We start from the raw sequence: 25,835 nt of genomic DNA, 5'->3' as shown, positions 1-25,835 counted from the left end.
AGTGCTGTGTAAACTCATAGAACCCTAGGTGAATAATATCCTGGCCTCTCCTCCAGTTTCCCCCCCGCTCACTCAGGATTGCATCGTAGGGGTCTTTCATACCAACGAGGCTGCAATTTATAAACTGTTCTTTTCACCGTAGCGTACGAGCAGCACACCCAAACCGCCTGACGTACAACCTCACCCCTTATTTGATTTATTAAACTATTCACAAGCATAAAGTTCATTGCTAGGTGTGCTGGCATGCAGAGCATTAAAATATTGCCACAATAGCAGCAAAGACCTTTTCATTATCCATTCAAAACAAATCAGACTGCAGTCGGCAGAAAATAAATCCAGACTTGTAAGTAAATACATGTAATTGAAGCAGTGGACTGTTGAAAATGCATCAGGAGCAGGCTTTTTCTATTATGGGGATATTTATCTTCCTTCCTAAACAAAAAGGCCAAGGGAGAAGGCGAGCAGGTGGGTGAGAGATGTGTTTGTTTTCTGGCACTACAGTACCGTGCGCGGGCTTGTTTGTGTGCACGCATGTGAGTGTGATTGCTGCCTGTTATCATTAAGCAAGCTAGAGTGACCGGAGGATGCACAACAACCTATGAAGGGCAAACCTGGGGATATTGTGCGTGACATTGGACGTCTGTGGGTAAGTAATGATCAGAGCACCGTGTGACAGCCCAGCCTCAGCGGCAACAATGGAGCATTGTTCGCTGAGCTACGCTGCCCGTGTCCGGCTCCTAACCACTTCTTCATTAATAGGGAAGCTCCCACATTTGCCCATAAAGTTCTACAATGACGAGACGCTACTGAAGATGCTTCCACGATGCCAATAGAGTCACTGTATTTAACAGTAATTTATAGGATTCCTGCATGGGTGTTTTCACATAGCATTTTTTGTTTTTCATGCTGAGGCCAAACAGAGGGATTTATTCTTCTTTCTAGGGTCATTCACTTATCCTCTGGTGCTCAAGCAGGTTCAAATCAGGGCCACGCCACCATGAGCATGAGGCGAAATAACCTTTAATTGAGGCATAATCCCTGAGAATTGGATCGGGGAGTGGTAGATAATGAGCAATTGTCTGTTAACAACATGAGACAATTTACTTGGAGCTGAGACATCAAGATGACAGAAGCGGATGTAGGCGAGCAGAAGCAGATTAATGAGACCAAATGCAAGTGCATATAAATCCAAATAGTGGACCACTGTGGAGCAGCTGAATTTATGTATGTGTCTTTAAAGGAGTAAGAATAGTTTAAGTGTTTTGGGTTTTTTTGAGTAACAAATCCCATTTGAAGACTAAAATCAATTCGATGCATTTGTTGCCTCTGACCAAAGCCCACTTATTACTTTTCCAGTGTAAACAGGTCATAAATACATGCTATTATCAAAAATGTTCTGCTGTTTTTCAAAGTCATTTAATCGAGATGAAGAATTAATTTATGAAGCACTCTCAGCCTCCACTTACAAGGTTTACAATCTTCATTTTCAGCAAACAGCAGAGGGGAAAATGTGTAATTTATGCAGAAGTCAATATAAGGAAATGTATGTAAGTTCTAGCTTTAAACTAAAGTAAATTCTGTGTTCTTTAAATACCCATAAGTCACTGAAAGAATGGTGTGCATAATATTTTTAATGTTTTTTTTTCCTGGATCAATTTTCTACCTTATCAGTTTTGTCTATTAAAGTGTGTGGATGGAAAACAAATTAAAAAAAATAATATAAGAAATATAAAAACAACATGTACGATATGCTACACTGCTCTCAAAAAAGTCGGATCACTATGTAAAACATAATAGCTTTATTATTTTCAATTTCATAGTGATATTCTTAAATGCCTAAACTATTTAGCCAAGAAGTCTTTAACAAAGTAGTTAGACGTTCACCACCGTTACTTCAAAAAATAATTTTTGAACTGATGAAGCAACTTACTTCTTGCCAATTAAGATAATTAGTTGTGAGATGGTCCGAGCAATGTTCACCTTATAAAACTTCCTTAGTCTTTTATTTTCATGTGGATAGCCTCCAATTCAAACTATAAAGTTATTTTTTGAGCATTATTTTTAGCCTACTGAACCCACCAATGAGCAAGCACTTGGCGACAGTGGGAAGGAAAAACTCCCCTTTAACAGGAAGAAACCTCAGGCAGAACCAGGCTCAGGGAGGGGGAGCTGTCTGCCGTGACCGGTTGGGGGTGAGGGGAGGAAGACATGCAAAAGACAGACTGTGGAAGAGAACCAGAGATTAATAATAACTAAGTATTAAATGCGGAGTGGTGTGTAAACACATGGAGAGAGTGAAGAAGAAACACTCATCATGCATCATGCACCTGCATCATGGGAAGACACTGAGCAGTCCAGGCCTACTCCAGCGTAACTAAGGCAGGATTCAGCGTCACCTGATCCAGCCCTAACTATACTGAATACATTTTCACATTTTCAGCCCAAATGTTATCCAAATAGTGGTTTTGGTACCACATTTTGGTCTTTTTTGTTTCAGTTTTTCCATCTCCTTGTGCTCAGGAAAGACACATTGGAACTCCTTAAAATGATCCCTTTTACAACATATTAGCATTAGCAGATATAATTCTTCCAAGTAAATGCTGCAATTAAGCACTTTGCTGGCTAGCTTTGCCTTCAACCCAAAATTTCCCCATATGAAACATAGAAAACAGCTTCATCTCATTTAATTTTTCCAGAGAATTACAAAAAAGAGGAGTCTTGATTTTATGAAGAACTACAAAAATGGATAGCTGAGGATTACCATTTACACCCAACTCGGTGACAATTTGGGTAGATTGTCAAACTTTCATTGGTGTTCACTGGATTTTCACTGGATTCACTTACAATTCACAGTTACTGGTGAACAGGATGTACTGACGCTTCCTTTTCCAGGGCATTCATCCTGGTATATACAGTATGTGCCCACAGATGAGTTTAAGAGACCATGTTTCACAACTAAGTTCAGTTAAAACAAGCTCGGCTAATTTTGCCTCGTTAGTATGATTCATGTGGATTGGTGTAAAAACCTTCGAAGGATATGCCCACAGCATTTCTAAGCAGAGAGTATGTCGTTCGTTTATTTCTTTTCTTTAATACACAAATTTTAAAACCTAACTTGATATCTTTTTAATTATTCAAAAAAGTGCTAGGCGGTTAATATATTTCTCTCTGCTGTTACAAGCACAAATCTATTAAAACAGACTTCAGGGTCAGGAGTTGTGCTGTGCAGCAACACCTGAATAAACAAGAAGACGCATTTTTTAAGTCACTCTGTAAACATGTCAGCACTGCAGGTAGCACACCCGTAAATGCCACTCAAGGGGGAGTGTAATTTCATTTTGTCTGGAATAAATAAACCTTCGTCCCTCAAACTGATTACATTCCCATTGGAATCTTTTTGGCTTGATTCCCACTTTGATGAAACAGTTCCCCGTTTAATGATGCTGTTGATTCTTATCCAGTGGGTATTACACTGAAAGGGAGGGAGAGAGTGAGGCAAAGGCTCAGTTGCTGCTGAAATCAGTGAAGCCCCCTGCTTCCATCTAGCAGTGCAGAAAAGAAAATGGACAGACAACAGCAATTCTTGTTTTTGCTGTCATGAATAAGTTATATCAACCTCCAATGTATGAGGGAATATGAAAAACTAATTACCATATTTTCCATTAATGGGAACAGAAAAGTTTCTGGTGAGTTCTCAAACTGCAGTAAATTCAGTAATTATGGGCCTTTTCTTGTTATTCTTGTTTGGTAAGACGGGAAACTCACAATGAACAATATTCAGTGGATTTATAAGCACCCAGAGAACTCTGGTTGTAAGCTGATAAAGGAACAAGCTGAGCTGGTTTGGCGTTCTTGGGCTAAAGACAGATTTTTAACAGTAATAGGAAGCATTTATACGAACTCAAAGCCTGCCTTTGTGCCTGTTATTAGAAAAGTTAAGACAAACAATAAAAATGTCTGTTAGAACTCTTTCGGTTTGTAATTTCAGGCAGAAGCTCATATACGGTGGTATCAAACAACCCACAGCTGGAGGCGAAATAAACTGCTGCATTCATGAAGAAACATGATTGATTCATTAGGCCAATATTTTTTATTAACTCTCAGTTGTTGTAAATATTTTACATTTGAAACAGAGTCTTGCTTTGCTATAAAACACATTTGTCCCGGGAGCTCCCGGAGGCTTTCTGGAACAAATCTGCCCTGCTGCTAAGGGTGCCCCCTGTACTTAAACGCCACATGGCCAAAAGAAATACATGTGACTGAGTGCAAACATGAACTTAATATGACTTTCCTTTCCGAACACCAGAAGTGGGTTTGCACAGCTATAGGAATCTGGGGATTTTGTACACTAACCCCTGCATCGATCCAGATCAAGCACTGGCAGAAAGCAGTGGGCGTTAGAAGCAGAGCCCCTTTGATCAAACAGTGGTCATGACTTCTTCGAGAGGCAGCAGTCTCCCACTGAAGTCTGGGAACAGTGCGGAAGTCCCACAACGGATTATGTCTGAGTGTGTCAATTATAGTATGTATGTAGAGTTACTCAAGGGTAGGATCTGCCAATCTCTGCAGCTCCGTAGATCTTAGCTAAAAATAGGTCGGTTGTCTGTATTCCAAAAATTCCACCTTAACACTAACAGCATACAGTGGTAATGATCACAAGTTGTAACAAAAGTTACCACTTGGTTGTGAAGTCTATTTCAAAAGCCTTCACTTTACCATTAAGTCGTGACCATCTTCCTTATTTTGGAGGTAAAAGCTGCTAGTTACCAACTGTATGTTTATCCATTCATTATATGAGTGCTTCACAAGTGACCAAGTTTGGCGGTAACCACCTACGAAGTCCACTCAGTCTGGAACTCAGTCATTTTTTCCTCAAAACAACGTGAGACAGTTTAGATGGCTTTTAATTTGAAAAGACTCTACAGGAATTCAATGATGGGCAGTGGCGTGTCCAGCGGGGTGGCCTGGGGGGGCACAGGCCACCCCCCCAACCAGACTGGCCACCCCAGGTGCCACCCCAAAGGCAAAACAATAAAATTCAATCAAATATCCGATTATGTTTTCACGGTGAAGCTCAGATATCCGAGTGTAAGTGAATGCAGCATCGGCTTCCGCGCTATGCGCATCACGTTAGCAAAGGTAGGAGAGCCAAGCACGAAAGACGGCACTGCAGGAAACAATTTTTCGGTGAAAGAAAATGAGGACAGAATAAATGTCCCGGTAAGTAATATTAAGTTTGTTGAGTTTAGTAAACTTCAGTGAAATTAGAATCCCAAGGAAAAAATAACACTTAAAGAATTATTGCAGCTGTGGAATATTTCAGACAGTATGCTACTGAGGGCAGCTAACATAAGAATTATGCGTTATAAGATATAATCTAAGTCGTAACATTGCTGTATGGAGCTGCAGATTTGGTTGCAGGTTAACATAGCTGGACTGGCCATCGGGCATACCGGGCATATGCACACGGGCATGAACAATGAGAGGTGGTGGATTGGCCAGATGCAGGTCGATGTGTAAAAATAACTCAGTTGTTTGGTGGTGGCTATGGCGGGGCTTCCACAGAGGCCAGCAGGTGGATGAGGGAAAGGGGAGGCAGGAGGAGAGCCCCGAGGCAGCCACCAGTCCGAGTGTCAGGTGAACTGAACTTCAGGTAAGAAGTTATGACCTGCAGTCTATCTGGGTCAGATATGAACCAAGTTTAGGTGGAGTTCATTTTCGTTGTGCTGACTTTTTGTCACGGTCTGGCTGGCAGACTGTGGGGATGTGGGGAAAGGAGGACCCAAAACGCAGACTCTGCGATGCAAACAGTGCTCTTTATTCACAGTGAAAAACTGTAAACACAATAACTCCCCGTTGCTCCCTTGAACCCCGTGTGCGTGCTTCCCTCCGACGTCTGTGCTCGTGCTCGTGCTCCCCGCTGTTGTGTTTCCGCACACCCCGTGCGTGCTGCCTTTCTGGACCACTCTTCCTCCTGCAGGGAAACCATAGAGGCAGCCGTCAACACTAACCCTCGGCGGGCATATACGAACAACACAGACATATGCTGACACACTAACTTGGTACGATAACTCAATGATCCCGCGCCGGTGGGAGCTCCAACACTCTCCTAAGTAGCTCCCCCGACGAGCCCTGATCACCAACAGGTGTGGCAGGAACTTCAGGTGTGGCCAGTCCTTCGCAGGGCCACACCTATCAGGCCTGCAGGTGGCTGTGCTCCATCCTCCAGCCACACCCGCAGACGTACACACGTATACACCCACACCCTGCCTATACATACGAGTGGGACACAGACTAACACAGCATTGTGGAGAAAACACACATCACCAAATAATAATAATACTAACAACAATAACAACAGTCAAAACTGGTCACGGACCCCCGAGTCCTCCAGAGCCGGGTCCGTGACACTTTTTACTGTCAGTTGCAATAACTCATACTGCCTGAGCTAGCATGACGGAGTTTCTGTACAGCTGTTCAGTTGCTATGATGTTACTGATAGTGAACTTTATTTTATTCATAAGGTTAGTTAGTAGAGTTGCCAACGGCTCCTTAAAAATGGAATGGTCCCTCATTCAGAGAAAATATTACGCGTTTGGTATTGAGCTGAGAAGAGACGCAGTTTGTCCCGTACTTTAGCTAGAATGGAAAAAGACAAAGCTGGATTTATTCTGTGTGTTTACGCTGCACAGCTGCCTCTTCTCTCATCTCCCCCTCCCTCTTCTGTTGCTACTTCAATCATGAAACTGATCAGTGATCAGCTGATCGGCTTTTCTCTCTTGTTTGTTTATCGCCCACTTTGTGCCAGAAAGAGGAAACCAGCGGATGTCGCGCTAAACAACAACAGCACGTTTAAGCTTGATCAGCTGTTGTTAGAATTTATTTAATATTAATTTCCAGTATCAGCTGATGTTTGCTGGAGCCACAGCTGTAAAGCTGCTGGTCATGATGTCGGTTTGTATATGTGGTGAGAGGGAAACATGAGGATGAAACCAGGAGATGTCCTTACTGGATCATCAGAGCTGAACAGGTGATGGAGAAACAGGTTTACCTTTTAGGTGACATGAATGAGTTGAAGGGAAGTTATGAACTGTTTCTGAGAGACTAATAACACCAGGATCCTTTTTTATGTAGCTGACAGTTGGTAACTGTGCAGGGGCGGGTCTAGCAAAGTTTTGCCAGGGGGCCAGGTAGGGCATTAACAGGGAGAGGGGGGCACAAAGAAATACTTTTCTTTCTTATTCTCATTTAAAATATCTCGCTTTTATTAAATAATTATTTAAATCTTACAACCAAAGTTTTTATCTGATGTAAAATGTATAGAAATCATACATAAACCAACAAGACAGTGTACATCACTGTCACAACAGCATTTATTTTCAGTCAAAGGCTTTATGGCTTTAATACCTGGGGGGCCGGTCTCTAGTCAAAATGCCCGATTTTCTGTCCCAGTCCAGCCCTGCAGGTTAATACTGGCAGTGTCACCATGCCAGCTGACTGTATTTTATCATCAGCCAGTGTTGTTCTTGATCAATATTACCAAAGTTTACCATAAGGCAGCATAGAAAGTATTTACTTGCTTTCAGGTTTTATTCAAATGTTAGTCTTTTCAGTTGTTTCCCCACTTTTTTCCTGTTTCAAAATCAAACACCAGTTTGTGAGAAGATTATCTTCTTTTTTTAATAGGCAGATAAAGTTTTACATTGGAATTGGCTAATTTGTCAATTGTTTGTTACAAATGTTCGTATTTTAATATTCAAAAATGTTTTTGCCCAAAACATACGTATGTGCACTATATGTCAGTAAAAATACTATGCAAATATTGATGTCCTTGACTGCTGAGTAAACACTGACAAAGCACTGATTGTATCTCTTGTACTTTATCAACGCAGTATCTAAAAACTTTGCACCATAGTGGTTAAAATCTCATTCTAATAAGAGTTAAAAGCGCATTCGGTTATTAGGTTTATAGGATTATTGAATTATGGTTAACGGTTGGTAGAATTTTTTTTTAAACATTAGCTGCCAATTACATCTGCCACCCTTCTCCAAATCTGTGCCCCTACCTGCCCCCCCCAACAAAAATTTTCTAGACACGCCACTGATGATAGGACCTGCAGTGCAGTTTTTTGAGGTATTTCCATTCTTAAAATTTGTAGCTTAAAGTTTAGATTGCATTAAAACTTTAAGTCATGGGTCAGAGCTCTAGAAAAAGACAGATATTGGACTTTGTATTAAGGGAATTTTGTCAGAGTAAGTACAGTGCAAGTACGGCTGCCCCTTCACGAGTTTATAGTGAGTTTTGCCATTTTGAGATATTTCATTTTTAATGTGTTAATTTTGGCAAACCCTCGTGGCAAGCAGTTTAAAACACCTCAGAGAGTAATTGCCACAGAACTGTTTCAAATTCCAACAGACACAAGTGTCGCAAGGCCACAGAGCCGAAGATAATACGTGTAAGGAAAACAGAAAGGTTTCTAACTTGTCAAGTTAAAAGTAACTTTTACAAAGCATTAGCGAAAATATATTCACATCCAAAAACACAAACACAAAAACCAGACAAACACCTGGAACCTAAAAATTAATAAATGTTGAAGATGTTCCAACACTGGCAGGTTTGTATTCTCTGCCAAACAAGATCAGTGTCTCAATTCCCAAAATATGTCAAGTCACTGTACGCTTGGAGCTGATCCAAGACCAGATTAAAAAATGAAATGAAGATCTTTTTTTTTCTCTCCTTCTGCTCTTCCTAAGTAAACACACTAATCCGCGCACTTTGCTGCCTCGTTACTTGGGCTCTTAATTAAAATGCAAGCACTTCTCCTTCAGGCGGTTACCAATACTTGATGCGCTGGATTACCGGCGGTGAAGTCGGACATAATTTGTTTTTCATAAAACATCGGAGGGATTAAGTCGATGGAGTTTACCGAGATTTGGCTCCAAGGAACCCGATGTCTTGTAAATGCCGAACACAAACAAGCCAACAAATGTTCTGGCATCTTTAATAGGCATTTAATTGCTCTTAATATAGAACAAATGATTATAATAACAGAGATTCCTTACATAAATGCAGCAACTGTACACAGAGAATGGGTGCATACTAATGGGAGACTTACCTGTATGTGTTTGTATTTGTTTACCCTAATTTTGGGTGAAATGGCTGGGTATAATGTTGGGAAGAAGTAGTATTAATTTGTAGCCTTAATTAGGAGTTTTATGGGTTGCCACAGTAGAGAGCGCATAAAACGACAGCGTCATCACTAATTCAACATGGCAGGCCTGCAGAACACCATCTGCTGCCCAAGAAACTGTTAATAAAGTCACAATTATCTTTTTGTAAGCACTTTATTGAGAATAAAATTTGCAAATTAATTAGCTGCAAGTCAAGTCCACCGGTAAAAGGAGAGAAAGAAGGGGTGGGGGAGAGGAAATATTAGAAAGAAAAAAAAAAGAGAGGCCACACCACCAAAGGCAGAAGCAAGCCATTTGATTCAAGAACATTGTGCAACCAAACATACCCGTGGTGCTAATGATAATTTCGGGTTTCATTGCCGATGATTTGAAACAAAGGCTTTGTTTCACTTTTTAATTGCGCCTCACATCCACTTACACGCATTTTTGTAATGAGGCTACACATTTAACCGTAGCCTCCCTCCTCTCATCACAACAAACAACACCAAAAAAAACAGAAAGAAAAAAAACCAAAACATCTTCACAGCCAGTAATTGCGCAGTGTGTTAACAGCTGGCTATCAAAACCCAGCAGGAAAATACAATTCACCCTGTAAAGTTGAGCACCAAGCCTATTCATGATCAATACTGCCGGGCCAAGAAAGCACTTATCTGCTGTGTTTACATTGTTGTTAGTTTCTCATCAAGAATGCTTCCCTCATTACCGCCCTCCCTCCCTCCACCCTCGCTCTGCCTCACCCGCGACTCCGTTTGCTGCCTTTCCAAGCTTTTGTCAACAGCAGCACCGACAATAAATGGCCAGAATAGAGGCCAGATAATTTTGTTAATCCCCTTTGCCTAAGACCTTGAGGAGTTTAATTCATGGTGATTGTTCTGACTCCCCTCTGCTGATGATCAATATAGCCCATTTCAGCACTTTTTTTTTCCTTTTTTTGCCCGGCTCAGAAACAGAAAGCCCTTGTCGCTCCACTCTTCTTTATGAAGAGTGCACTCAGGCACACAGTATCCTTCAAATTCATCAAAATGGGCAGACGGACGCAAACAAACTCGGCGACTGCCAGTGAATTTATAGAAAATGTCACATGCTTCTGTCTCAGATCCTCTTACATGTCCAACAGTTTCTTTAAAGTTTCTGTAATTGGTTGGGGCGGGAAAATGTTGGCAGTAGCAGTGCTTAAGGTTTAGGGTGTGGGGTGGGGGGGCTGTTATTCTTTATATATGTTTCTGAAGTGCTTATCACTGCCCCCAGCAACTCAGTGCCCTCTAACCTGGTCATCAACACACACGACCTCTTCATTTTTTGTTGCCAACAGACAGACGATATGAGGAAACCTCGCTGTAAGATTAAAAGAAAAAGAAACACACATACTGACATATATAGATATATTCAGTCCCAAGTGATTTAAACAAGCGAGCGGAAGCAGGGAAGGCTATGGTTTAAAATTGGTGACGGAGAGGTTGCCAAATTAGCTGCTGGTGCTCCGTTTATTTCCTGTTTATGGCAGAAAAGAGGACACACGCAAGAGGGAAGACCTAGAAAACACTAAGCAGAAGTAAGGAAAAGGATGTGTAGGTAATTGGTCTAGTTAGCAGGATTTATGATCAATAATTTCTCCACTCACCTTGCGTTTCCTTTGAACAAAAAAACAAAAGGGGGGCGACCACCAAATTTCCCTTTTTTTCAAACATTTGTAATGCCTAATTACCTGGGCTTGGCCGGCCCTCTTATGTATTGATGTGAAAACACCAGGGCAATCACCCCAATTCTCCAGTGTTTTGGTAATGAAATGTGCACGGCTGCCTATGCATAACCAGATTTGCAGTAAGCAAGTGCACAAATTAAGCATGCCCATCGCTCAGACAGCGGTACCTCCTAAGTGGCATTTGGAAAATTACCTCATACATTTTATTTGCGGGCATGTTTTGTTCACAGAGTGGTAATTGACAGCGGTGTAATGAAATTGCAAGTAGAATCGCTGAATGTGTTTTTAAAGTCAATAACACAAAATGTAATGCCCCGCTGAGCAGGAGTTTGGGAATACAATTATGATCAATTTGAGTGCTGAGGGCGGCCATTTTGAATCAGCCTCACACAGAGACAATGGGTGCCTCTCACTTGGCGAGCTCATAAAACAACTTCATCTGTATTTGTGCTTATGGGGAGACGGAGCACAGACAAAGCAGATGCATGCTGTGTAACAGCCTAACCTCTAACCGCAGCTTCTAAAAGGTCTCTCGATGGAGCAAAACAAACCTCCTCCTTTTGACAGCAGGCAGATACACAAAAGCTCGAATTACCCTCAAGGCTTCTGTAAACAATGTTGCGCAACCCCTCTCTAAACTTGCGTGTACCCCATCAAAAATTTAATTCAGTTACAGTATCCTTTTTTCGACCGAGTAATCGGCATTCAGGAGCGCCGTTCGAAACCTTTATGAATCGAGTGTGGCAAAAGCTCCAGCTGGAGCTCCACCTCAACCGTATCACTTGGCAGCCATAGTGCGCGGTTCAGGCACTGCACTCTGGTTTAACAGCTTCAAGGAGAAGCCACACCGCGCTGCTTCCTTTTTTCTCCACTTTTGAGTGACCACTCGCCAAGAAGCCCCGTCTGATTTATCGACTTGAAAGGGTGAAAACAAGTTTGGCTGGGTTCTGGGTCTCCTTCAGAGGTGCGATTATAATAATGGGAACCTTGAGGAAGTAAGGGGATTGATGGGGATTATGTGTTTCCGAGCCTCTCTTTATCAAGTGGACGTGTGAGCACCATCTCTATGAGGACAGAAAGGATGCCCTTTGTTGTGTACCTTTGTAGGACAGACGCGCTGGCTTACAAGAAGGATACACTTTGCTTCTTAAAAGTATAATTAGTATAAATATTCTTTAAGCAAACTATCGTGTTATATAATTATATATGAAATTAGATGATGATAACTGTGATATTAATAAGATGGGATTTTTTAGACTAATAGCACTTAAACAACTGCCAAGTCTAACTTTTCTAATGTAAACATTAAAAAAAACCCACATAAAAACATAGACAAGGCTAGTAGCTTGGATTGTCACACTAACATGAGCATATACTACAATCTACGCTGCTCTCTGATAATGGTATTGTCTGACTCAAGTAGGGGGGCCATCAGGATCCAACTGGTCAGACAACATGATCAGATTGCACGCTTGGTGGACGCCTTGGGAACAATGTGAATGGATACAGTGGATACATGGATACATGGATACATACATACATACATACATACATACATACATACATAAATGGATACATTGTTTTTCTCATTAGATGCTCTCAGGTAGTATCACCTGACAGGACAGGTGACAGCTACATAACCTGCTGACTCCTTGTGGCTGAGTGGTTCACTCCCATAGGCCACTACGGGAGTGAACCCTCTGAACTCATCACTCGGGTTACCAGTGTTTTGTTTACCAGATGATTTGCTTGATTGTTGAAATCTGTCAAATGCGTGTGACACAGTGTCGTCTGTCCTTTATCAAAACGGCAAATCTGGTTATCTCTAACAGACAACAAGTAAAATTGCTGATCATCTCCAAAAACATGAGGGCTTTAGGTGGAGCTGTTCTGCGAAAGGGATTCTTGAAGAGATAAATAACTCTTCTTATGATGTGGGTTTCTAAATTGGGCTCCACACCTGTGATCTTTGATTGCTTGCTCTGCAGATGTCCAAAACAGGTTCCCCACAGAAATCAGGTCCTAAACTTTAAAAAGCAACAAAGGTGCCTTTACTCCTCAACTGTTGTTTTGCCTTCAATTAAAAATAGTACATTACTGTTACCTGTGCTCTTAGTGAGATGACTCAACATCATGTGATCATTCTACTGAAACTGTTAGCCAACTTCCAAACAGTGATAGCCTTAGTTTTTCACAGACATAGATCTTTATTTAATCTCTCACTGTGGAAAAAGCTGATGTTGTGAATATAAAGGTGCCAAAAGGATTGCATGGGTTTCCGTCAGTGCAAGTGGTGCACAATGGAACAAAACATCCAGGTGTAAATATTCTTCTCGGCCAATACCTCAGAGTAAGACTTATGCCTATGAGAGCAGTTGCATGCCACACATTATGTGTTGATTTTAAAGCTCTTTTGAGCACCATTTGCCCCAGAGCTTAAATCCAGCAGCCTGGGTTCAAGTCTGACCTGAGGTATTTCACTGCGTGTCTTCTCACACTTTCCTGCCTACTCTGTACTACTACAACACTATCTATTGAAAGCAAAAGCCCAAACAATAAGAGAGGGCCAGAAATCTGTTGATATATATATATATAATGAGGAGGAGTTTAGTGAGGGGTTTTCACTAAGAACTATCTATTCTAAGATATAGTCTTGCAGTTTGTGTCTGGTTTGTGGTCATTACCCACGAACAGGTCAGCATGCTTGACTGACATCAAGTTGGACTGCCTGGCAACCAGTATGTTATTTCCTGTTCACTGTACAGCTCAACTAATTTTCTTGTTTCATTGTTAATGAAATCGGCTTTTCTTGGCTTTGATCCTGCGAAGTTGCAGCAAATCACAAAAACCAAATCAGCACGACACATGCTGCAAGAAAAAAAAAATTCATTAGCATGAACATGCAGCAGTAACGCTGGTGGAGCAGATGTGAAGTCCATTCTAATGACTGGCCTTTTTTTCTAAGATCTGAGTTAAGACCACGCTCATTAAAGATCAGCTTTTAGAATTCAAATTTTTGAAGAAAACACATTTCTTTACTAAATTCACACCAAGTGTATACATGGAGATTATACTAACAAAAAAAGCACATTGAGTTGTGGTGAAGTAGTAAGGGCTCAAATAAGGAAATCAAATCGTCTATAGCACATCAGTAGTCACATATGCATGTGAAAATTTCATGAAAGCACTTAGTTGCAAAGATTTTTAGCCTAAGTCCTAACAATTATCCAACCCCCTCCCCCCCCCAAAAAAAAAACCAACCCCTACAACCCCTACTGGAGTAACTTATTTTTTGTTGCCAAAATTTTATACCATTATCCAGTAAAGCGCTACTCAAAAACATTTATTAGCATTAAGTATACTAGTCTGAGGAACCCTATAGTGAAGTCTTCACATTTCGACTCCATCAATTCAAGACTGTCAGCCAAGGCTGCCGCTGTGTTCATGTTTGTAGATACTAAGATTGGATTGACGTTAGATATTGCTGTTGTGGCCATGTCAATAACCTTTCAGGCTGTGAAGGCGAGCCACAGGAAGCTTTCCATTCCCTGATCTAATTAGCTGCCGCCTAAGCTAACTCAACCCGGGCAACCCCACTGACCACTCAAACCACCAACAGCAGCCAGCTGGGCAGAGGCCATAAGGTGAGCTGCCACCTAAACTTTCTACACTGATTACAGCTTCTCCCCCGTGAATTTGTGGCAGATTGTGCTTCTGGTCTACATCTTTCTGAGGCCCGCTTGCATATGGTAAAAACCTATAGGCGGGACTGAGTAAGCAGTGCCAAAGCTTCAGTGCAGCAGTAGCAGAGGCCAAATCTCGCTGGCCGTTAGCAGTTGAATGAAGATGCTTTAAGATGTGAGCCTCCACATTTCTCCAAGGAGGAGGTTGTTAAATCTCTATAGTCGATTCAATATGCAGTTAAAATTGTGCGGGTGAGCTGCCAATAAGAGCTAGCGTGCTTCCAGCCACAGTTTAATCATTTTTCAACCCAAGCTCCATCAAACGTCTAGCAGTCTTTGTAAAACTTCACAAGCACCATTTTTCACTCCTCGGTGTCAGCCATTAATTAGCAGTTTAACACGCACAGTCTGCCCAGAGACAGATGAGTGCACATCAAAAGGGGCAGTCCAGCAAAATGGCTACTTTGGTTTCCATGTGTTTATCCTCCAGTGGCTACACCCTGTAAACTTGATACCACATAGAGGGCAGTCTGTCACCACTTAGACTGCCCTCTTTCTCCTTTGTGGTCCGCCAGCTGTCCCCCTTTTTGGAATTCTTGCAGACCTGCTGAGGACTGAGCGAGTCTTCCTGTCTCTCTCGCTAACTTTTACAAGTTCAGTCAAAACGAACGAGTCGCCTCTTTGACGATGAAGCCTTTGTGCAGAGCATCTTGCCGGTCAGCTGCCGTCCAAGTGAATCGGCAGGAGGGGTTTAGTTTCACCGTCAAAGTGCAGGTTAAAAGCGATAAGCAGAATGAGCATATGCCAGGGGGAAGATAATGACTAAAAATGACTTTCCATCTCCCTTACACAAAGAGAGACAGGTACAAGGGGCACAGCTGCTGTGGAAGATTAATGGTGCTGCCAGATGTAGGGAATCTGGAGAGGGGGTGACCAGCCCATGGTGCTCTTCACCATGCTGGAGAGGACAAAGCAGCCATCAGAGAAGCATGGGAGGTGTTGATTCATCGCTACATGTAGAATATATGACTACATAAGCTAAGAGATGACAAGCTGAAGGCGCATAAAGATTCTAATAATTGTGGATTTTTATTTTTTTTTATTTTTACTGGCAGTGGTACCTTAAAAGCTGTGCCTAAATCTCTTGAATACACACAATAATCCTTAAATAATGAATCACCTTGCATTGATGACACCTTTCCAGTTATGCAAAATATATTTAAAAAAGATTGACTTCTATCCCACACCTCATTTCACTAAAGCTCTCTAACACAGGCTGAATGTGAGGGAAGTAGAAGAAGAAGCCTAGCATTGTCCGCGGCTTGCTTTATGCATAAGTGGATTCGTTAAAGGCCCAAATACCACACAATTTAGAGGGAGACTGGAAATAGATAGGAGGCTCTCCGTACCGGACAGCGGCGCCTCTCTTTTTCCTTAGAGTCACCGCTGACTCACCTCTGGGTCACCCGAGCAAACGACATGCCATCACAGCAGTGTCGATACTGTAATTTGTTTTTCCATTTTCTCCCTTATCAAGGTTAAACGGAACAGATCAATCAATCATCTTAGCTCGTGCATGGGGGTGGAAGTACCCTTTAATGTCCGAAAATAAAGGTTAGGGGGAAAAAATAAAAAGGCAGCAGAAACCTAATGCTTGGGATACAAATTTCTCAAAAAAAAAAAGCAATTAACTCTGGGGAGGAAGAGAAGAAGAAGCGAAACCTGAAACAAATGCCTTCTGAAAGCCCTTCTGCCAAATCTCAGATGCGGGGGACACCAGTTCCTTGTTCTCAGTACAGAGAGAGAGTTTCAATTACATGCAGTTTGCCCTTGGTTGGGCTATTTCAATATTTTATGTTGATACATTACCACTGCAACACGCCTTCATTCATTTTCATTCAGAGGAAGGAGCTTTGAGCAAAAATAGACTCTTTATCAAGCCGTGTGCTCGGTGTTATATTATTGTGTCTGTCTCGATAGAAAATAGATCATAGAGGAGACAGACTGCCTAATACATAAATGAGAAATGCACAATTACTTTTCACATGGATTCCTGCAGAGCCGAGAGTGGCACCGCGATCGCTCTCGCGTAGCTCGCGCAGTACCGGTGACACATCTTGTGAATGTTGGCATGTAATTGGTTCAACCAAACGCATGCAGCGATATCGTGCAGGTTGTGTTATTCCTCCCAGTTTTGCATAACACAGGGTTACTGACACAATGCACATTGCTCATAAAAGCAAATAACACAGAAAGGCATTTATAGTACACTGAGGACTGGTCACTTTAAATGGATATGACATCATGTGATACCAATGTGTACCAAAGAGGTCACCAGACACCTGTGCGACATACAACTTCCTCAGACAATGTGACATTTTCATGCACGGAGCACTTGACAAGCAATGACAGATATGTGAGTGCAGGCCTCTTGTGACCTTTACAGCACATTCACAGACTCGGTCCAGGAATTTCAACTGTAGTGCTTTGAATTGTCGCTGAGTAAAGGCCAAAATGAGGGTTAATACTTCCCACACCAGGCTGTATTATCTAGTCGCAGTTTTCTGTCCAAGATTTCATGAAGCTCCTTAGCGGGGAAAGGCTTTGAGATTGATTGGCCGCTGGTATTTATTGGGCACTGATGGCCCAGGTGCTGTGGAACACAAGCATCAAGCCTTGTTTTTATATCTGGTTTATAGCACAGCTGTTTCCTCTGAGCTGGCGCCGTGCACATAATCACTGCAAAGACACATTATCAAAAGCTCCTGAAATGCAAATAAAAAAAAGAGAAAAATAGAGCAAGCTTGGAGCTATTCTCTTAGCACTACAGGCATTGGGGTAAAGGTCAAGATGCTTGGAGGAACTTCGAGGATCCCGCCAAGTTTGGACGGGGCACCAAAAGTTTGCAGCTCGTAACAGAAATGGGCTCATTAAAAATATTATACACCCCCCTCCTGCGCCAACACCTTGCCGAGGAGCTCTGCGTCCTCTAGAAACATTATTGGAGCGTGTGGCAGGTTCGCTGGAGTGCCACTCTAATCATTGTAATGCATCTCTGTTCTTTTAATTAAGGGATAATGTCCAATTTCATGACGTTTATGAGGTTATAACATCCATTAGCCTGCAGCAGATGCTGTGGCTGAATAGCTAACTAGCCTCGAGCTGAGCCACACGGGTCCTCCTCCAGGCCAGCAAAGCCACACTGTCCAGTACTTACCAGTGAAAGACATTCCCCTCCTTCGTCTCCACTTCCTCTCTATTTCGGAGGCTAATTTCACATAGTTTTTGTCTCCTCTTCTGTCTGCGTATATTCCTTTTTTCTGCCTCACAGCAGAAATTGGAAGGAGATTTAAAGAGTATAGCTATTGAACTTTAAACAGCTTATAGCCATGGAACATAAAACTGGCATTTAAAATTTGTGATTGCAATTAAACGCAAGTTATTCGCAATGAGAATGTCAAAAGCAGTTCTAATCATTTTTATTGTGCTGCTTAATTATTGCGTTGCACTTTTTCCTCACCCGAGCCAAATGCTTTCTGGGTGCATAATTTCAACCTTTAGCTCCTCTTCTCACGCTTATGCCAACAGCAAGATGAGCATTCTGCTCGCTAGCCCCTCAATTCCAACAAAATGAGTCTGCCTGAACCTCTCCAACACTCTATATTCTTTGGGCCAAGAGCCAGCCCTCCTCTCAGTGGTGACCTCAATTTTCTTATAAATACCTTTCCTACCCATCCCAGTGAAGGGTGAAGGACACAGTCTACTCAAAGCATCAATTGAGATATTATTAGTCTGCTGTGGCAACAAACTATGAATTATTTATATCCATAGTGGAAATTAGCAGTGGTCACATGCTAAGTTGATGGCTGATGGAAAGGCAAAAAATGGACAACCATTTGGGGAGTGTGCAGCCCGCGCTCCTTGATGGATTTCATTATTGTGAGTTTTTGACTGCTTAGCAAAACATTATGGCTCGAGGCTAATGTTGTTAAATAACTCAAAAAGCACTTGAGAGGAACTTAGCTCGCTTTAACTGAGGTGGCTGTGCTTCAAGAGGTAGAGCAGTTTATCAACTAATCGCAAGGTTTGTGGTTCAATCCCTGCTCTGTTCTACGTGCCAAAGTATCCTTGTGCAAGATAATGAACCCAAGTTGCTGAAATCTTTTTAGTTTTTTTAGTTTTTTTAAATAAATTGCTTATAAAGTTGTTGTAAAGGAGAAAATTAAAAGGAAAACTGTTTTTGTACCTGGCTGTAACATATTTAATTGCTGAAGTTGTGCCCTGACTTCAGCTTTCAATCCCCCGAGCTTGTGACTTGGTATAAGCTTTGTCTAAAATCATAGCTGTTTATTCGTCACGGGATGTCTGAGTGATAACATATTAGCTTTTAAAGCCCCGCTCCTCACCCTATCCCGATCCACCACATCTCCCCTGAGGCTCCCCTGCCAACTCCCTGTGATGGAGACAGACTTAAATTGGCCACGATGGTGCCAGGTCTTAGGTCCAGGCTTGGAGGAGGGTGTGGGCTAGGATGAGATAGACTGTCTGTCCCCAGGGCAGGGTGAGGGTCTGCTGGGCAGCTGTCCGGTAATTAGTGCCCTCCCTCGCGCTTGCCCCCTGGCATCTGTCGGAGCAGCGAATAACAGCGCGCGTGGCCCTCATCCAGCTCTAAGGACGCAGTTCACTTAGAAGCATCAGGCTTTATTTAATCACACACACCTGCACTTAAACATACACCTGGTCAAGTTATGTGAGGGACGTGTATTTCTTTGTCTTGCAGTTGGACCACGTTTTTAAAGATGAGCCACATGAGACATGGTCTTCAAGTCTCAAATCCATTTATTAAGAAAACTTCTTGTAGGAGTCCCTTGTGCCATGCAGTTCATACCGAGCTGCGCATTCCCTAACGATCAGTGCCTGAGCTTGCACTGGCCACTTCCTGCCACAATACTGAACTTATCCAAAGAAAAACTGCTTTCCCCTCGAGCCCAATCTATCAGCAGTGCTTTAAGAAGTCCTCTAAATGGAAAAGGATGCTATGCACCTTCAATGCTTCAATATGGATGTGCTGTATCTTAAAAACATGTTATACGACAACAAAGGCACTCTACTTTTATTGCAAAAGCCCTGCCTCTGGCTTTCACAAAGCAGTTAGTGTTTACCACACTTGGCTGAGTAATAACAATGTCGTTCAGCAAACACCGCCGTACCCCGAAGATATAACTCAAGAAATTGGCGCTGGTCAAGCCTCCATACGTCGCTCTCTTCCCACTCTTCCCTTTCTCTCAATTTCACTCTCTTTGAGCTCGCCTTCTATTACTTATACGCTACACTATAGTTTAGATTATCTTGGTCAGAGTAACATGGTCTGTTATCCTTGCCATTGTTGCCTGAAGCTGTCTTTATCCAGTGTGCTCCTCCTTTCCCTCCTCATCTCATCTCCAACTTCAGCATCATGCATCTGTGATTTGGAAATATGAGCGCTTCTTTAAGACAAGTCAGTTCTGACTAATTAATCCACCCGTCCATTTCCACTGAAGCTGCTTTTGGATGGCGCTCGAGTCTCAGTGCCACGCTCTGCAGCTCTTTTCTTCTTCGGGTATCAGTCTCAACCCCCTCCGCCGCGCCCGCCGTGTCGTCTTCCACGGTGCATCAGTCGGCCTCGGTCGCACTTGGAGTGAGAGCCTAAGTGTCCTTGGGTGAAGGGGGTTCCTGAGGAGCTAATGGTTAGCGCGGTATGACTAATGGGGAAAAAGCGTGACAAAATAAGACAAATGGTTTGGACCAACTTCATTACCTAAGTGACAGCTTGACGGTCCTGCTGTATAATATGGTATTTTTCATCTGTGACTCATTTGGCAAAGGAAAATGACGGCGAGAGCAGGGACTAAGTTTTTTTTATGACATCAAAGCGCTGCTTATTTTATACCTGCCTGAGCAGCAGCAGTAGTTGGGAAAGTTTGGGAATTTTTTTTAAAGCTGTTGTGGGCTTTGAAAAACAAGCATACAGTACGTGGAGCGAATTTGGGATTTGCAGTGGTGATACGGTATTCTGATACACTGGAAAGCATCTTAGGTTTTCCGACATCAAACTACCAGGCAGATTGGCACCTAAAGGCTAGCACTGGCAGACTGTTTACTCGCCAACCTCCCTTTTTTGTATTATACATCTATGGATAAGTTCTCAGTGGAGACTGAAAGCACAATGGCACATTGAAACCCTTATAAGGTATCTGTTCTCAACAAAATAAGAGTTCACAGTTATCTCTGTAGGTCACGCAATAAAAACGTAGGTGTAATGATTAAAATATTAATAATCATACCCACAATAGAAAAAGACTTAACCAACTGTTTAATAGTAAAAGTATTTCTCTAGCTTTTGATAATGATGCAGTTCCTGTGTTTCACATCTGCTTCTTAGCTCTCATTGGAGGATTGCACTGGATAAAGCTTCATCTGCTCAATATCAGGCCAGTTAATTTTTCATGAAAGGAAAGGTCATATCATCCACTGTAATCTCAAGTCTCAGTCCCTGTGTATCAGAGGCTGCCTGTCTTATGCTGTAGCATGCATTATTCAACAAATACTTGAGACTTCTTCTAGAGGAATACCGCAGTTTGCTTCACTGTATTCCTTTGAATTACACAAATTCTACTACAATATTGCATAGGTGGCCTAAATAATTTACAATGTGCTTTCCCTCTCTCTGAGTGGAAACCAAAAAGACAAAAAAATCTGCTGTTTTTTTCTGCGTGTTTGTTTTCTTTTCTTTTTTCTGCAAAGTTGGCAAGTACTTGAAAGACAAGAAAAAGAAAAAAAAAAGTTCAGAGCGTTACCAAAGTCTAATTTTGTCTTTGAATATTTGCATAAAATCACAGAACATATGTTTGGGTTTGATTTTTCTTTTGGAGCATGAACGTCAGATTGAGGTTTTTACTTGGTGATGTATACATCCGCATAATGAGGTCACGAGCCGGTTATTGTTCAGCATCTCAGATGAATTCAAATATTTTTCACCATTCACACTTTTTATTAACTCAAACTCAGCCGAGTTACACAGAATTATTTTTTTTTCTGTGGTACATCTCCCAGACTCATTCCTGTGTAAATGCTGCTGGGCCTGAGCTAGCTGCACGCTGTGTTAAAGCCAAGGAGTCGTTGCCTCTTCTGAGGGGAAGAATCCATCAAAACCACCAGGGAATAGCTAAGGTAGAGCAGCTGTCTCCCAGTAAGGAAAGTGCAAAAAAAAAACAGAAGAAGAAAAAAAGTGGCAGAGTTGCAGATTATGTGTTATTGTTGCTTTAGTCCTGACTTTCTCTTTCATCCCCTCCTGTTTCCAAACTCCAACTATACTTGCAGTTTTTTGTCTCCAGTAGCATCTTTGTCACTGTGGAAAACACTGCAGTCATTGCAGAGCACCACTTTTAACTCCCCTCCACTGCAAACGGCAGCTTGAACTTTCAGGTCAAAAACATCAAAATGATACAAAAACGCACAACGTTAAATAACAGGATTACATTTGAATTTATATAATGATTCATCTCTGCAACAGAAGCCGCCCACACGCAGGTCACTACTGAGTGAAATCCTCAGTTGACGACAAACAAGGCCAATCCAGGAGAGCCAAAAACTGCAGTTCCTCTAATGGACATTAAAGGCCTACAGCAGGGATGTCAACCTCATTTTACATTGTGGGCCACATAAAGCCCGCTGTGGTCTCGAGGGAGCAGGATCAATTCAGTTCAATTTTATTTATATAGCACCAAATCACAACAACTACCACCTCACGGTGTGACCTTTCTGTCTGTATAAAAAAGTTTAACTATTCCTAACATATCATATGTGTCTCAAAAGTTCTGGGAACTCACTGAATCAAATATCTTACAATTAAAAAACAAAGATTTTGTTGACTTAAAACGTTTTTTTCCTTCCTGAAATATCCCCTGAAATTGCCACGGTAAATAATGAAAAAACAGGAACTTTTAGTCGTTTTTCTATTGCTTAATTATCCTAACATAGCATTAATGTAGGAAAAGCTGTCAAACTTAAAGAAAAAAACAATTAAAAGTCTAAACTTCATGCCTTTTTTTCACATTTTCCAAAGCCATGCAGTGGGCCACATTAGAGCGTTTGTTACGCTGATTCTGCCCTCTGGGTTTTATGTTTGATTCCCTTGGCCTACGCACACAGACAGGTACAGATCCTTACCTTCAAATCCCATAATACACAATTTGGTTGGTGACATCAGGGTGGCGGTGTCTAACTTTTATATACACTGTAGCATCACTTTGTCTTAACAGTAGCTAAAATAATTAAATCTGGGGAAAAAAAATCAGCATTTGCACAACTGTAATAAAATGAGCTATAAAATCAAAACAGTTTTTGTACCAGACTGTAAACATGTCATTTGCAAAACTGAAGCTGGCTATTTTAATACCAGAGTCTATTGCAGGGGTGTCCAACTCCAGGCGTCGAGGGCTGCTGTCCTGCAGATTTTAGATGTGTCCTTAATCCAAAACAGCTTATTTAAATGGCTAAATTGCCTTCTCAACATGTCTTGAAGTTCTCCAGAGGCCTGGTAATGAACTCATTATTTGATTAAAGTGTGTTTACCCAGGGTGAGATCTAAAACCTTCAAGACACTGGCCCTTGAGGCCTGGAGTTGCCTACCCCTGGTCCGTGGTAACTGACGTGCTTTAGAAGACACCCTCAGGTGGCCATTAGATCAACTTGAGGCCCCAAAATATTAAACTGGAGACTTAAACCAGTAGTTGATATCACAACATGCATCTTTTATGTGTTTCGTCACTCTGAGCTAAGGGTGCTGACAGTTTAAAGTGTCACAACACAACACTCAAACACACATAGCTCTCAGGCAAATCTAACAAGCAGAACTTTAAGAAAGGAGAGCAGAATCAGAGTAAAGCAGCACATCACTAATGCGAGGGTGTAACATGAATTATTTTGAGGTCGTCTCAGTCCCCTGGACTAGACAGAGCAGACAAATCCAGCAGATGTTCTGGATGTTTCAGTCCATGCCACAGAAAGTTATTTTCTCTCTCCCTTCGCCTCCGATCCCTTTTCTTGTTCACAGCAACATTCCGAGAGAGATCCACAAAAATGTATGAATTAAAGCCTGAACTCAGAGTCCTGCTCCCCACACCGAGTCCATCCCTCCGTCACCCTTCCTGCAGCTTCAGTCGAGGGAAGTCTGGAATTTACAGACTCCTCGGAAAAGCAGACGGGTCTGCCCACATTGCCTATCTGCCTGTCCGTGCTGACCAAACCCTGATGCAAGCTGGGGAACAGAATCCTTTGAAAAGGGTTGCAAGGTCGACTATGTACACAGTCACAATGTGTAAACATCCATTCAGAGGCCCTCCCTGAGATGATGAAGCCACTCAGCTGGGACTAGAGAAGAGGGGACAGGAGGTTCAGTACAATAGCCGGGAATTTCACCTCCGTGAAATGGGTCAGCGTGAAGCAAACTTTAACAGTGAAGTGTGCTGTGTGAACATACGGTGCATTCCTTTTGTCCCAAAATGCTCTAAAAAATGAAATAATAGAAAAGAAAAAGAGTTGGAAGAGGGATAAATAAGTTGTATTTTTATTATCTCCCATCATCCCTGTGTAGAAATCATTCATAAACTGTTTTTTAAATAAAATAAAGCAGCACACATGAGCATCACTTAAAACCCAGAGTTATATATCTCTAAATACTACGTTTATAAAATTGTTGTGCTTTCATTTCAAACAGCACAATTAAACCTAGCACATAGATCTGAGCCTCAACAGCAACAATCTGTGCTGCATTTTCTGACCAACTGGAAGTTTTAAATGAAATGAAAATTGCTGCACAGTCACTGTATATTCACCTTTATAGCCTCGCACAAGGAGGCTCCTTGTGCCACACTGATTCACACATTTACGACTCTGTTCTGCATGAGATCTTTTAGTCATTATCATTTTCCTGACTTGCCCCACATTGGATAATTTCCACAGATAGGCCAAATTCTCCCATCCTGTATATTCCAGCCTGACCTTCTCTTCCGCATGGCTGCTTAGACCTACATTGCCTGCATTAACGCTGTGCATTATGTGAACTGATGATGGGTTGCTACTGTCATACTACATGGGAGCCACCAAAAAACATGAAAATGAAGGCTTTAGGTTTGCACTACATCACTGGTACTTAATGTGGTACATGTGGTTTGCCATGATGCTGCTGTCTGTAAGCACACATAAGCTGCTACTTAAAGCTGCTATATCCTACTGGTTGCAAAGGTGTAAATGACTACATGTGATGGACATCGACAGCGATAATCACCTCTGTGGTTGGTGTATTTTAATTACTACACCTCATTTTGTTATTTCTGGCCTGAAACGTTAATGTCTTAGTCACTGGAAATTAAACTGATGAGAGCAGTGGAGCTGAACAAAGAAAGCTTGACAAAGTATAGACAGACAAGGTTACCATAACACAATAGAGCAATAGCAGCAGAGTCCAGTATTTCTGTACCATATGCACTTATAAAAGTAAATGGCTGTTTTTCTTATAGTGCCAATACTCTTTTACTTAACAAGCCCACTCCCCTTTATTCATGCTCACTGGGAAGGCCCATGCAAAGCATTTGTCCATCAGCCACAAGCTCACATATGTGTAGAACATATGCAGAAAGTAAAGTATAACTCACACACAAACTAATCGTTCTGTAGTGTAGTAGTTCGCACCTTCGTTCAGCAAGTGCACGGTTCCTGGTTCAGCTCCAGCCAGAGACACAATTCCTCTTTGAGGTACCATCAGGAATGGGAACCAGCCAAATCAAGCATGCAGATCTACCTGCTGTGGTGAGCCCTTATAACAAGTGAGCGGCTGAAAATAGCTCCAAAAATTACAGGTCATGAAAGGTGTTAAGAGAAGATGAGTTATGTGACCTGCTTGATCCAGGTCCCCTCCCCCCAACCAGGGCTCCTGAAGGTAGGCGTCTTGCTGATAGACACAAAACCAACAACTGTCCAATGAAGTGTGCTTGATTCATCAAGTGCTTTGTGCTGGCATGCGGCTTTTTTTGCTTTAGATTTTACTATAATTGGTGTCACATGGTGCACATATTGTTACTGTGAAAGAAAATCAGAAGTTCGTTTCCTGTGTGAAATAAAGGACAGATTTTTGAAACTACTAATTTAGCTTATTCCAGTGTCATAGGGCGATAGGCGGGGTACACCCTGGACAGGCCGCCAGTCTGTCACAGGGCTGA

The 25,835-nt window shown here is 42.0% G+C and overlaps 1 protein-coding gene and 1 long non-coding RNA gene across 6 annotated transcripts in view; both read right to left on the bottom strand.

The window, feature by feature from the left end:
• ppargc1a (peroxisome proliferator-activated receptor gamma, coactivator 1 alpha) overlaps positions 1 to 25,835 on the bottom strand; it is a 297,981-nt gene that overhangs the window by 204,636 nt on the left and 67,510 nt on the right. The window lies entirely within an intron of this gene.
• On the bottom strand, positions 5,798 to 6,182 carry LOC145426077 (uncharacterized). Its single transcript, XR_013906841.1, has 2 exons — positions 6,060 to 6,182; positions 5,798 to 5,974 (listed from the first exon to the last, which is right to left on the bottom strand). It is a non-coding gene; the product is annotated as an uncharacterized LOC145426077 (long non-coding RNA).

The sequence above is a fragment of the Astatotilapia calliptera genome, chromosome 3 (assembly GCF_964374335.1).
Source record: "Astatotilapia calliptera chromosome 3, fAstCal68.1, whole genome shotgun sequence".
Taxonomy (NCBI): Eukaryota; Metazoa; Chordata; class Actinopteri; order Cichliformes; family Cichlidae; genus Astatotilapia; species Astatotilapia calliptera.
This window is presented reverse-complemented; position numbering and strand designations above follow the sequence as displayed.